Here is a 13,058-nt window from a genome sequence, read left to right as displayed (position 1 = left end):
AAGTCCTTAACTCTCTTTCTCAGAAAGACTCAACATAAAGACTTTTACAATGAATAAGTGTAAACTGATGTAATACAAATTATTTATAATATTATGTGGAAATGCAAAATGCTCTCACGCAACTGTAATGTACTTTGTTATATTATGTAAAATGCTAAATATTATCTCTCTGATTGTTGAAGTGTGTTTTATTTGTCAGCTTAAAAGCATTCCGATCTGCAATTTGGAATCCATTAATAACATTAGTTCTATCATTATAAATAGTCTGACATTTTCAACTGATTTCACCTGACTATATAATAGAGCAATGTTATACTATTCTGCATTTTCTTGGTTCTATCACAATGATTACATCAGCCCCCATCCAGCAAATCTGAGGCGTGTTCAGCAGGACGCAACATTTTGGAACGCTCAGATAGAAATATGCTATGTAGAACAAATATGCCTCTCTGACATATAGAATATAAAATCATGTCAATTCCATTGATGGCATTTCAATTCGAGGGCGCAGGTTCTAATATGGTTGTAATCGTTTTAATTTAATTAAAAAAACATTTAAAAAATAAACACTAGTTTAGTCAATATTTTCATAACTCTATTTCTTGAACTGCATTGTTGGTTAAGGGCTTGTAAGTAAGCACTTCACATAAGGTCTACACCTGTATTAGGCACATGTGACAAATACAATTTTATTTGAAATGTTATTTGATTATGTCCTGAAGCATTGTAAATAAAATCAAGCACTCATAATACAGGAAATGTGCGAGCATACCAGAGTTACCGTCTTCCAATACATTTTTCCTTATAACAACAGTTATTTATCATAATTAGTAACATATCTCTGAGGAATTGGATGCTGCTGCTGGTTGTCTCTCCAATCAATGACACACAACAGGTTGGTGATGAATAGCCCTTATGCCAGAGGACAACGCTGAGCGTTCAACATATGCTCATCATTGCTCATACAGGTCACGCACACACATATAACCATATGATATAATGACAGATTATTCATCATCATCCACTTTGATTAAAATGAATCACGCTTCTCGGATTTAATGGTCGTCCCACAAACCTGGGTTGCATAAAAGACACTGGTGTGGCTCATGCAACTATAATTGTCACAACTAACATCTTTCAATGGAAATGGTCTTTTCCATTAGACTGCACAGCCCTGGAAAAAAACATGAATCCTTTGCTGACCCTTGCCACATTCTAATGTAGCTGAGAAATCTAAGGTGATCAGTACAGCGCCTTGCAAAAGTATTCACCCCTCTTGGTGTTTTTCCTATTTTGTTGCATTACAACCTATAATTTAAATATATTTTTGTTTGATATCATGTAATGGACAAACACAAAATAGTCCAAATTGGTGAAGTGAAAAAAATAACTTGTTTCAAAAAATTATTAAAAAAAGAAAACCGGAAAAGTGGTGCGTGCATATGTATTCAACCCCATTGCTATGAGCCCCTAAATAAGATCTGGTGCAACCAATTACCTTCAGAAGTCAGATAATTAGTTAGATTGCACACAGGTGGACTTTATTTAAGTGTCACATGATCTGTCACATGATCTAAATATATATACACACACTTGTTTTGAAAGGCCCCAGAGTCTGCAACACCACTAAGCAAGGGGCACCACCAAGCAAGCGGAACTATGAAGACCAAGGAGCTCTCCAAACAGGTCAGGGACAAAGTTGTGGAGAAGTACAGATCAGGGTTGGGTTATAAAAAAATATCCGAAACTTTGAACATCCCACAGAGCACCATTAAATCCATTATTAAAAAATTGAAAGAATATGGCATCACAACAAACCTGCCAGGAGAGGGCCGCACACCAAAACTCACAGACCAGGCAAGGAGGGCATTAATCAGAGAGGTTACAAAGAGACCAAAGATAACCCTGAAGGAGCTACAAAGCTCCACAGCGGAGATTGGAGTATCTGTCCATAGGACCACTTTAAGCCGCACATTCCATAGAGCTGGGCTTTACGGAAGAGTGGCCAGAAAAAAGCAATTGCTTAAAGAAAAGAATAAGCAAACACGTTTGGCAAAAGGCATGTGGGAAACATATGGAAGAAGGTACTCTGGTCAGATGAAACTAAAATGTAGCTTTTTGGCCATCAAGGAAAACTATGTCTGGCGCAAACCCAACACCTCTCATCACCCCGAGAATACCATCTCCACAGTGAAGCATGGTGGTGGCAGCATCATGCTGTGGGGGATGTTTTTCATCGGCAGGGACTGGGAAACTGGTCAGAATTGAAGGAATGATGGATGGCAATAAATACAGGGATATTCTTGAGGGAAACCTATTTCAGTCTTCCAGAGATTTGAGACTGGGACGGAGGTTCACCTTCCAGCAGGACAATGACCCGAAGCATACTTGAGTGGTTTAACCTGTTGGGGTGTAGGGGGCAGTATTTTCACGGCCGGATGAAAAACGTACCCAAATTAAACTGGTTACTACTCTGGCCCAGAAACTAGAATATGCATATTAGTGGTAGATTTGGATAGAAAACACTCTGAAGTTTCTAAAACTGTTTGAATGGTGTCTGTGAGTATAACAGAACTCTTATGGCAGGCAAAAACCTGAGAAAAATCCAACCAGGAAGTGGAAAGTCTGAGAATTGTAGTTCTTCTTTTGATTCTCTATCAAAACTACAGTTTCTGTGGGGTCACGTTGCACTTCCTAAGGCTTCCATTGGCTGTCAACAGCCTTCAGAAAGTTCTTTCAGCATTCTCCTGTCACTGGGCAGATAATAGGAGCTCAGTCAATGAGTGGACTGCCTGTGAACAAAGGGATTGGATATGCGCGGTCCCGTGAGCGCGCCGTTCCTTCTTTTTCTTCTTGAATAAATATGCTATTGTCCGGTTGGAATATTAGCGCAATTTTACGTTAAAAATACTATAAAGATTGATTTTAAACAACGTTTGACATGCTTCTAAGTACGATAATGGAACATTTTGACTCTTCACCTCTGGCACCGCGCTCGCGAGTTATGCCTTTGGATAAGTGATCTGTACGCACGAACAAAACGGAGGTATTTGGACATAAATATGGATTATTTCGAACAATTTTTTTTTTTGTGGAAGTAGCAGTCCTGGGAGTGCATTCTGACGAAGATCAGCAAAGGTAAGAGAATATTTATAATACTAATTCTGAGTTTAGGTGACCCCGAACTTGGCGGGTGTCTGTATAGCTTGCTGTGATGGCGAGCTATGTACTCAGAATATTGAAAAATGTGCTTTCTCCGTAAAGCTATTTTAAAATCTGACACAGTGGTTGCATCCAGGAGTAGTCTATCTATAATTCTTTAAATAATTGTTATATATTTTGTCAACGTTTATGATGAGTATTTTTGTAAATTGATGTGCACATTCACCGGAGGTTTTGGTGGGAATACATTTTCTGAACATCACACGCCAATGTAAAATGCTGTTTTTGGATATAAATATGAACTCTATCGAACAAAACATACATGTATTGTGTAACATAATGTCCTAGGAGTGTCATCTGATGAAGATCAAAGGTTAGTGCTTCATTTAGCTGTGTTTTGGGTTTTATTGACACATGTCCTTGCTTGGAAAATGGCTGTGTGATTATTTTTGTCTATGTACTCTCCTAACATAATCTAATGTTTTGCTTTCGCTGTAAAGCCTTTTTGAAATCGGACAATGTGGTTACATCAAGGAGAAGTGTATCTTTAAAATGGTGTAAAATAGTTGTATGTTTGAGAAAGTTGAATTATGACATTTTGTTGTTTTGAATTTGCCGCCCTGATATTTCACTGGCTGTGTCCCGCAGGTGGGACGCTAGCATCCAACGTAGCCCATAGAAGTTAAGGGGAAACTTTTAAATGTCTTGGAATGGTCTAGTCAAAGCCCAGACCTCAATACAATTGAGAATCTGTGGTATGACTTAAATATTCCTGTACACCAGCGGAACCCATCCAACATGAAGGAGCTGGAGCAGTTTCGCCTTGAAGAATGGGCAAAAATCCCAGTGGCTAGATGTGCCAAGCTTATAGAGACATACCCCAAGAGACTTGCAGCTGTAATTGCTGCAAAAGGTGGCTCTACAAAGTATAGTTATGCACGTTCAAGTTCTGTTTTTTTTGGTCTTATTTCTTGATTGTTTCACGGGAAAAATTATTTTGCATCTTCAAAGTGGTAGGCATGTTGTGTAAATCAAATGATACAAACCCCCCAAAAATCTATTTTAATTACAGGTTGTAAGGCAATAAAATAGGAAAAATGCCAAGGGGGTGAATACTTTCGCAAGCCACTGCATCATTACCATATAACTTTTTCCTACTCTCACAAAGTCAGACATTCTACTCTACTAAAGTAATATCCCATGAAGATACATATTACTATATTATTGTAGTATTATTATATATTAAATGTATTTATTTTAATGATGTGTGATATCCTCTCTCACTACTTTGTAATCTAACTACCATTACCCAGCATGCACCATTCTGTAAATGCTCTTCCGTCCCTGTCGCGCCCATGAACAGGAAATGGTCTGGTAGAAAGACATGTTTCTGATACGTCTGTACAACCCTAGCTCCTAGGTGAGATTGATGTTGTTAGGAAGGAGGAGGTCTGTCTCAATAAATCACCAGAGTTTAGTTAAGGTCTATAAATCTGCCCGGAGACCAGCCATTAAACACACTGCTGCAGATGGTGGAAGACATAGACTGTCACTACAACTCAGAATCAACATGTTCTCGCCACTCAAATCCTTCCCCTTCACTCCCATCTACAGCAAGTCTCCATTCCAGTCTTCCCCTTGTGTTCTATTCTCCCAATTCTCTTCCTCTATAGCACTTTGCCACTCTTTAAAAAAGCCCACTCCTTAATTCTGAGGAAACAATAAAACAGCAGCCCGCCACTTAGTTTCTCATACAGCAACTCTTCTCTCCATTCCAGTCCTCCCTATTTCCCTTCTCTAATGCTCTATCCTCCCTCTTCCTTTCCGTACCTCCTTATCTGCCATCCTTTCGTTTCCTTGGGATCATGTTTAAAGTCTCAATCCACATAGTGGTGTTTCATATGGATGAGAGGACGTTTTGCTTACAAATGGTAGCTGACAAATGGCGGGCTTTTGTAAGCTCATTACACTGCCCTCGTAGGAAAAGCTCTGTTAACAACAGAGAAAGCAAACTTTGTTTTACAGGTCACAGAGACGGCAAACTTTGTTTGATGTTTAGTGAGCAGAAAGGACAAGATCAGCAGAGATCAGGGCATAGGCTCAGCAGAGTTTGGTGCTGATGAGGCAGGAATGGACAGACGGGTGAGGAGGAGGGGATGAGGAGGAGGAAGGGTGAGGCCAAGTCTGGGTCTGAGGGGTAAGTTCAGCCTGCCAGGGTTCATCAGTACTGTAGCATTTACTGTGGACAGACACAACCCAATGCACCAACCCTTCCTGTGTGTCTCAATAGCATAATACTGTTCATAGATTGAGATAGAAATACTAAATAGTTCTCCATGGAGACAACTGGCCTACTAAGTCTGTTCTTTCTTTCTTTTTAGAGCTGACTGATTTATAGGCCAAGTTATCAATTATCTGTAGTGGCTGGCTTTTGAATATATACTAAGGCTATTGAATTAGCAGCAATGAGCAGCACCAGGAAACCAAACTAAAGCTACCTGCCTTAATGGTCCACTCATCAATTCTCCAAGCATTAGGCTATAAACACACTGCTGCGAATTTCCAGTTTACTGTTTTGTGTTGAAGCAGATCACATACATTCCAAAAAGTCTACTATACTCTATATATTGAAACAACAATTTGCATCCAGGATAAGAGTTGTAATAAGTCAGCACGCAAATGTACACACACACAGGAGAGGGAGCACTATATATTTTTATTTTTATTTAACTAGGCAAGTCAGTTAAGATCAAATTCTTATTTACAATGACAGCCTAGAAACAGTGGGTTAACTGCCTTGTTCAGGGACAGAACGACAGATTTTTACATTGTCAGCTCGGGGATTCGCTCTAGCAACCTTTCGGTTACTGGCCCAACTCTCTAACCACTAGGCTACCTGCTGCCCCAAATTACCATATGAATGACATCAGTAAGCAGAGGGAAGTCCCCCGACGCTTCACTCAGAGTGCTACGGTAAGCGCTAGCCATGTGGAGGAAGCCTCAGGTAAGCTAATACGTTCTGGAACCAAAACGTTCCATGGTCATCAAAGTATTGGGTTTCACCAAAGCAGAAAAGACCTTGAGTTTTACAATCTCAGCTAATCTCTAAAACAAACGAGGCCCATGCACCACTTTCCCCCAATGGTGTTTGGCATCTCAGGGGCCAATAGGTTGATATTAATGAACGTCACAATAGGCCACTATGGCGTAAACTGGTCATGGCGGCTTCAGACGGAACATGGATCTGTGTTGTCAGTGGATTTTAAACTGAGTGGTGTTTGGAGGTTTTGTTAGGTATGTTAGCAATGGATTTAGCTCACCTGGTGCTGGATGGGGCATCACAGTCAGTGGTGCTGCCTTATGTGACCAATCAAAAGGACATTCCACTCAATCTGCTCACTGATTGGCTCCTGAGAGAGAACCAGGTGAAGCGTGCCAAGTAACCTTTTCTAACCTCTGTTACATTGGTATGTAATCACTCACCCTTTACACCACACACACACACACACACACACACACACACACACACACACACACACACACACACACACACACACACACACACACACACACACACACACACACACACACACACACACCAAAGGCCTGTAAACCTACCTTAAAAGAGACATGGTGGCGATCATAATAACTAGTAAACAAGAGACAGATGATCAACAGATCTGTCAGATAACATCATGGACCCCGTCAAGTCAATACCAATCCTCATTACAGCGCCACTCTAGGGACCTAATTGACCTGTAAGGGCATTACTTTTGACATAGATTAATTTGTGGAATTCTCAGGGGGCCACGTTACAGGGGTAGAGCCCCCATTGGTGTCTCCTCTGGATCTGTGTCCTGTTACAGAGAGTTATAGCTATGGAGTGCAAGAACAGATTGATTATCTCCTATCCCACCTGAGCCCTCGGAGAGGCCGGATGGTCGCAAAGACACCGTAGGATCAGTGAAGGCTGCTGAGGGGAGGATGGCTCATAATAATGGCTGGAACGGAGCAATGGAATGGCATCAAAAGATTTGGTTTCCATGCCATTATTATGAGCCATCCTCCCCTCAGCAACCTCCACTGCCGTAGATAGCTGCAGCATCCCATTGTCTGTGTATGGTTGTCTTATCTGCATTGACTCACATGCGGAGGTCATTTACAGTAGAAGCAAGGCTTATGTGTGGTCGCACAGATGCACGCACGAACGTACACACACATCCACACGCATGCACTCTATCATAGACACACAAACACTGTGATCTCAGCATGGTTTTACACTGATAGTGCAGAGCTAGCCAGCTGAAGTACATGTTGTTGACTGATGTGGTGTGGCAGTAGATGAAATGGGATGAGTTTCCCCTACACAATGTAAACTGCTTTGAGCACATGGGAAAATCACTATATTCATCATAACTATTGTTATTAATACTTAAGTCTGTGTACTGCCTTCCCCATGAGTGAGTTTACATGGACTCGCTCAAAGCCTTTATTAAAAAAAATCCCTTATCCTGTGATTTCAGTACATTATATATATTCTACACTATATGTAGCTACAACACCTGCTTGCAATTCAGTATTGCGTGTTTGCATTGCGACTGTAGCTTACAAACTTGTCCTTAATTAAATTAAACACATTACATGTTTGGTTGTAGCTGGGTCATTCATGAATTGCAGTGGTATTTGGGCATGGCATTTTGGGAAAAACTTCACTTTTCAAAATGTTTTGTTTATTTAAATGTATTCTAAATCAACTAATGTGGCAGCTTAATCATTTTTTATATTTTGAACCATTATAATTACATTGTGCCACCAGTAGGAGTTGTAACACCAATGACGGTAACAGCAATGACACATTTGAGGTAATTGAGGATTTTCTTAAATGAAAGCCACATATGCTCAAATCTAAGGTTATTAACACTTATATTATTTACTGATGAAGTGATATGATTCATAATTTTACTCAACATGCAATTTTCCTTCATTTAAATTGAGTAACACCAATTACACTTTTTGTCTGACTGACTCTTCCATAATATATTTTGTTAACCCTTATTTAGGCAGGGAGAGTCCCATTGAGACCAATGTTTATTTTTTGAGGGAGCACTGCATTCAGACCCCCAAAAATTACACAGAATTACACTACAAGGAGCAGAAGAAAAATAATAATAATTTAAAAAAAATGTAAAAACACAAATCATTCAAAAAAAACACATTCCTCAGTGAAGAGATCCTCTAACAATCTGAATTGCCTGAAAGGCACCAATGCGTTCAAATTGTAGGGTATTCTGTAGATTGTTCCATCAATGTACATGTCAACGGTTTCGACAGATATCGAACACATAACTTAGAGGACTATTTCGGCTAAAATGTTAGGTGCTGATGTATGGCTTTCAAAGACACAGCATTTCCTAGACATTAGCCTGCTGATCAGGCAGTTTGCATCAATGTACAGTACCAGTCCAAAGTTTGGACACACCTACTTATTCTGTCACACCCTGATCTGTTTCACCCGTCTTTGTGCTCGTCTCCACCCCCCTCATCAAGGCAAAGGGTGGCTACTTTAAAGAATATAAAATATATTTTGATTTATTAAACATTTTTGGGGTTACTACATGATTCCATATGTGTTATTTCATAGTTTTGATGTCTTCACTATTATTCTACAATGTAGAAAATAGTAAAAATAAAGAAAACCCTTGAATGAGTAGGTGTGTCCAAACTTTTGACTGGTAGTGTAGTTCAAGCATCTATCCAGCTCATCAGGCAAAACTGTGTTGAGTTAACATTGTTTTCACCATACCTTATCGACGTAAACATGTATCAATGTGGCTTTTTGATTGAATTTGCAACATTTAAAAGTCTTACATGAACAAACAAAATCACAGGCATGTATCATTATCATTAACATCTAGAAATGTAGTAGTGATAATTATAAAATGAGAATATTTGTAAATAATCTGCCCACATTTCCAACTATCCAAATGGTTCTTACAACCTTTCCATTTCTCCCTTCCTCCCTCTCCTGCTCCCCTAAATACGTCATTGGTGTATTGATTGAGCCATGCCAGGCTGAGGTCCAAGAGCGCCTTGATAGCTTACTCATCGCTGCAAAACGCTGGCTATCTATCCCACAGTACAGCACGCAGCTGTGGTTAAGTGGTGAGCCTGTGCTCAGTTCACAAAGTAACATCAGCTGTTGAGCAGCTTGAGGAGACTAAATTACTTTGTGTTACATTGGATTGTAAACTGTCATGGTCAAAACATATTGATTCAGTGGTTGTGAAGATGGTCTGCTTTTTTGACACCACACTCCACAAAGAAAATCCTGCAGGCTCTACTTTGATCTTATCTTGATTATTTTCCAGTCATGTGGTCAAGTGCTGCAAAGAAGCACCTAGTTAAGCTGCAGCTGGCCCAGAACAGAGCGGCACGTCTTGCACTTCACTGTAATCAGAGGGCTGATATAAATACTATGCATGCCAGTTTATCTTGGCTATGAGTTGAGGAGAGACTGACTGCATCACTTATTTTTATAAGAAACATTAAATGTGTTGAAAAATCCAAATTGTTTGCATAGTCGCTTACACACAGCACTGACACACACCGCACCAGACATGCCACCAGGGGTCTTTTCAGCCCCCAAATCCAGAACAAATTCAAGAAAACACAGTATTATATAGAGCCATGATTGCATGGAACTCTGTTCCATCTCATATTGCTCAAATGAACAGCAAACCTGGTTTCAAAAAACAGATAAGCAACATCTCACTGCACAACGTCTCTCCCCTATTTGACCTAGATACTGTATGCATTGATACTGTAGGTAGGCGTTTAAAATGTACATAGTACTGTCCTTGAGCTGTTCTTGTCAATTAATGTTCTGTATTACGTCATGTTTCATGTTTTGTGTGGACCCCAGGAAGAGTAGCTGCTGCTATCGCAACAGCTAATGGGGATCCTAATAAAATACCAAATATCAAAGCTCTCACATCATGCTCAGAGAGAAGATCACACATCACAGTGCAGAGTAGGACACAGACAGACACACCTCTCCTGCAGCCCTGGTACATCCTGTCACAATACCATTCATAAGTAAGCTTTGTACATCTGATCTCATCTGATCTGATCCACCATCATACAATCTATCATCTAACATCTCAGAATCACCGCTTAATGATTCATTAATTCCAAAAAATAATCTAGAAGGTGATCGGCATGGATTTCGTCTATAACTGAAAATCAAAGAGTTTATGCTGATACTGCTAATATAAAAGTGATATGGACTTCAAAATACCAAGTTGTAATCTGCTATTGACTTTTCTGATTGTTACAATGAGATGATATTGATTAGTTCAGAAGCTTAGGTCAGGATTCATTAGATCAGTGGTTACTCGTGTTAGCCGAAAAACATAGCATAGCATATATTGCATTTGTTTAGTTGGTGTCTACGGTGTAATTACGTAGGAGCTGTTAAATTAGAGGGTGGCTGCTCTTACGATTTAGTTCATTAGGATCCCCATCTGCTACTGCACACGCAGAAGTTATTCTCCCTGGGTTCCACATAAGACGTACAAATACATGACAAAGTACAAAACATTATAGACAAGAACAAAATATTACATTCAATTATAAATAAAATTAAAATAAGAGATATATATGAAAGACACCAAGTGGCCCTTGTCACAAAACCACACCTATCCTTAGTGCATTCTGAAAGTATTCAGACCCCTTGACTTTTTCCACATTTTGTTACATACCAGCCTTATTCTAAAATAGTTTAAATGTTTAAAAAAATCCTCATCAATCTACACACAATACCCCATAATGACAAAGCAAAAACAGGTTTAGATTTGTTTTTAAAATGTATTAAAAATAAAAAACAGAAATACCATATTTACAAAAGTATTCAGATCCTTTGCTATGAGAATCGAAATTGAGCTCAGGTGCATCCTGTTTCCATTGATCATCCTTGAGATGTTTCTACAGCTTGATTGGAGTCCACCTGTGGTAAATTCAATTGATTGGACATGATATGGAAAGGCACACACCTGTCTATATAAGGTCCCACAGCTGACAGTGCATGTCAGAGCAAAAACCAAGCCATGAGGTCAAAGGAATTGTCCGTAGAGCTCAGACAGGAATCTGTCGAGGGTCAGATCTGGGGAAGGGTACCAAACATTTCTGCAGCATTGAAGGTCCCCAAGAACACAGCAGCCTCCATCATTCTTAAATGGAACAAGTTTGGAACCACCAAGACTCTTCCTAGAGTTGGCAGCCCGGCAAAACTGAGCAATCGGGGGAGAAGGGCCTTGGTCAGGGAAGTGACCAAGAACCCCATGGTCACTCTGACAGAGTTCCTCTATGGAGTTGGGAGAACCTTCCAGAAGGACAAGCATCTCTGCAGTACTCCACCAATCAGGTCTTTGTGGTAGAGTGGCCAGACGGAAGCCACTCCTCAGTAAAAGGCACATAACAGCCCACTTGGAGTTTGCCAAAAGGCACATAAAGGAATCTCAGACCATGAGAAACAAGATTCTCTGGTCTGATGAAACCAAGATTGAACTCTTTGACCTGAATGCCAAGCGTTATTCCGGACGAAACCTGGCACCATCCCTACGGTGAAGCATGGTGGTGTCAGCATCATGCTGTGGGGATGGTTTGAAGTGGCAGGGACTGGGAGAGTAGTCAGAATTGAGGGAAAGATGAACGGAGGAAAGTACAGAGAGATTATTTATGAAAACCTGCTCCAGAGCACTTGGGACTTCAGACTGGGGTAAAGGTTCACCTTCCAACAGAACAACGACCCTAAGCACACAGCCAAGACAATGCGGGAGTGGCTTCGGGACAAGTCTCTGAATGTCCTTGAGTGGCTCAACCAGAGCCTGGATTTGAACCGGATTGAACATTTCTGAAGAGACCTGAAAATAGCTGTTCAGTGACGCTCCCCATCCAACCTGACAGAGCTTGAGAGGATCTGCAGAGAAGAATGGGAGAAACTCCTCAAATACAGGCGTGCCAAGCTTGTAGCATCATACCAAAGAGACTCAAGGCTGTAATCGCTGCCAAAGGTGCTTCAACAAAGTACTGAGTAAAGGGTCTGAATACTTACGTAAATGTGATATTTCCGTTTTTTATTTTTTTTACAAATTTGCAAACATTTCTTGCTTTGTCAATATGGGGTATTGTGTGTAGATTGATGGGGAAAATGTTTATTTAATCCAATTTAGAATTAGGCTGTAAAGTAACAAAATGTGGAAAAAGTCAAGGGGTCTGAAAACTTTCTGAATGCACTGTTTCTCACCCACGTTAGAAGTTCAGAACAAGAACGTGTAGGCTATATAGAAATAATGACAGTCAAATTGAAAATATTTAAAGGGAAATTTAAAAAAAATTCTACTTCACATTCATCTCCAGCACCATCCCAACATCAACATATGTGAAAATGGCACGTTTCTATGTTTTGTAGTAAAAAAGATAGAGAAAGATAAGTGTTTCAAATGTCATCCTCAACCAATTAGTAGACAACTAGCAGGCAATGCCAACTCATAATTGGTTAAAAATCACACAACGCACACCGATGATGTCATTGGAAACACTTATCTTCCTGTATCTTTTTTATTACAAAACATAAAAACGCGCCATTTTCACATGTTGATGTTGAGGTGGTGCTGGAGATTACGAAAATTGTGCAAGTTCCCTTTAAACAAAAATAATAATGATTTATATCAGCCTAATCAAGGTGTAGATTAAAGCACACATACCAGTGTTCGAACTTGTAACATGGCTGCATTTAACAGGGATTTCTACTAATGCGACTATGGCAATGTCTGCGATAGGAGGAGCCTATTCTGGATTTGACCACTCTAATGCATTTAAACCTCTGACACAACCTA

The 13,058-nt window shown here is 40.0% G+C and overlaps 1 protein-coding gene across 7 annotated transcripts in view; it reads right to left on the bottom strand.

The window, feature by feature from the left end:
* LOC106577203 (potassium voltage-gated channel subfamily H member 1) overlaps positions 1–13,058 on the bottom strand; it is a 92,321-nt gene that overhangs the window by 26,180 nt on the left and 53,083 nt on the right. The gene's annotated exons all lie outside the window — the stretch shown is intronic.

The sequence above is a fragment of the Salmo salar genome, chromosome ssa18 (genome assembly GCF_905237065.1).
Source record: "Salmo salar chromosome ssa18, Ssal_v3.1, whole genome shotgun sequence".
Lineage (NCBI taxonomy): Eukaryota > Metazoa > Chordata > Actinopteri > Salmoniformes > Salmonidae > Salmo > Salmo salar.
The sequence above is the reverse complement of the archived record's forward strand: the minus strand, read 5'-3'. Positions and strand labels throughout refer to the sequence as shown.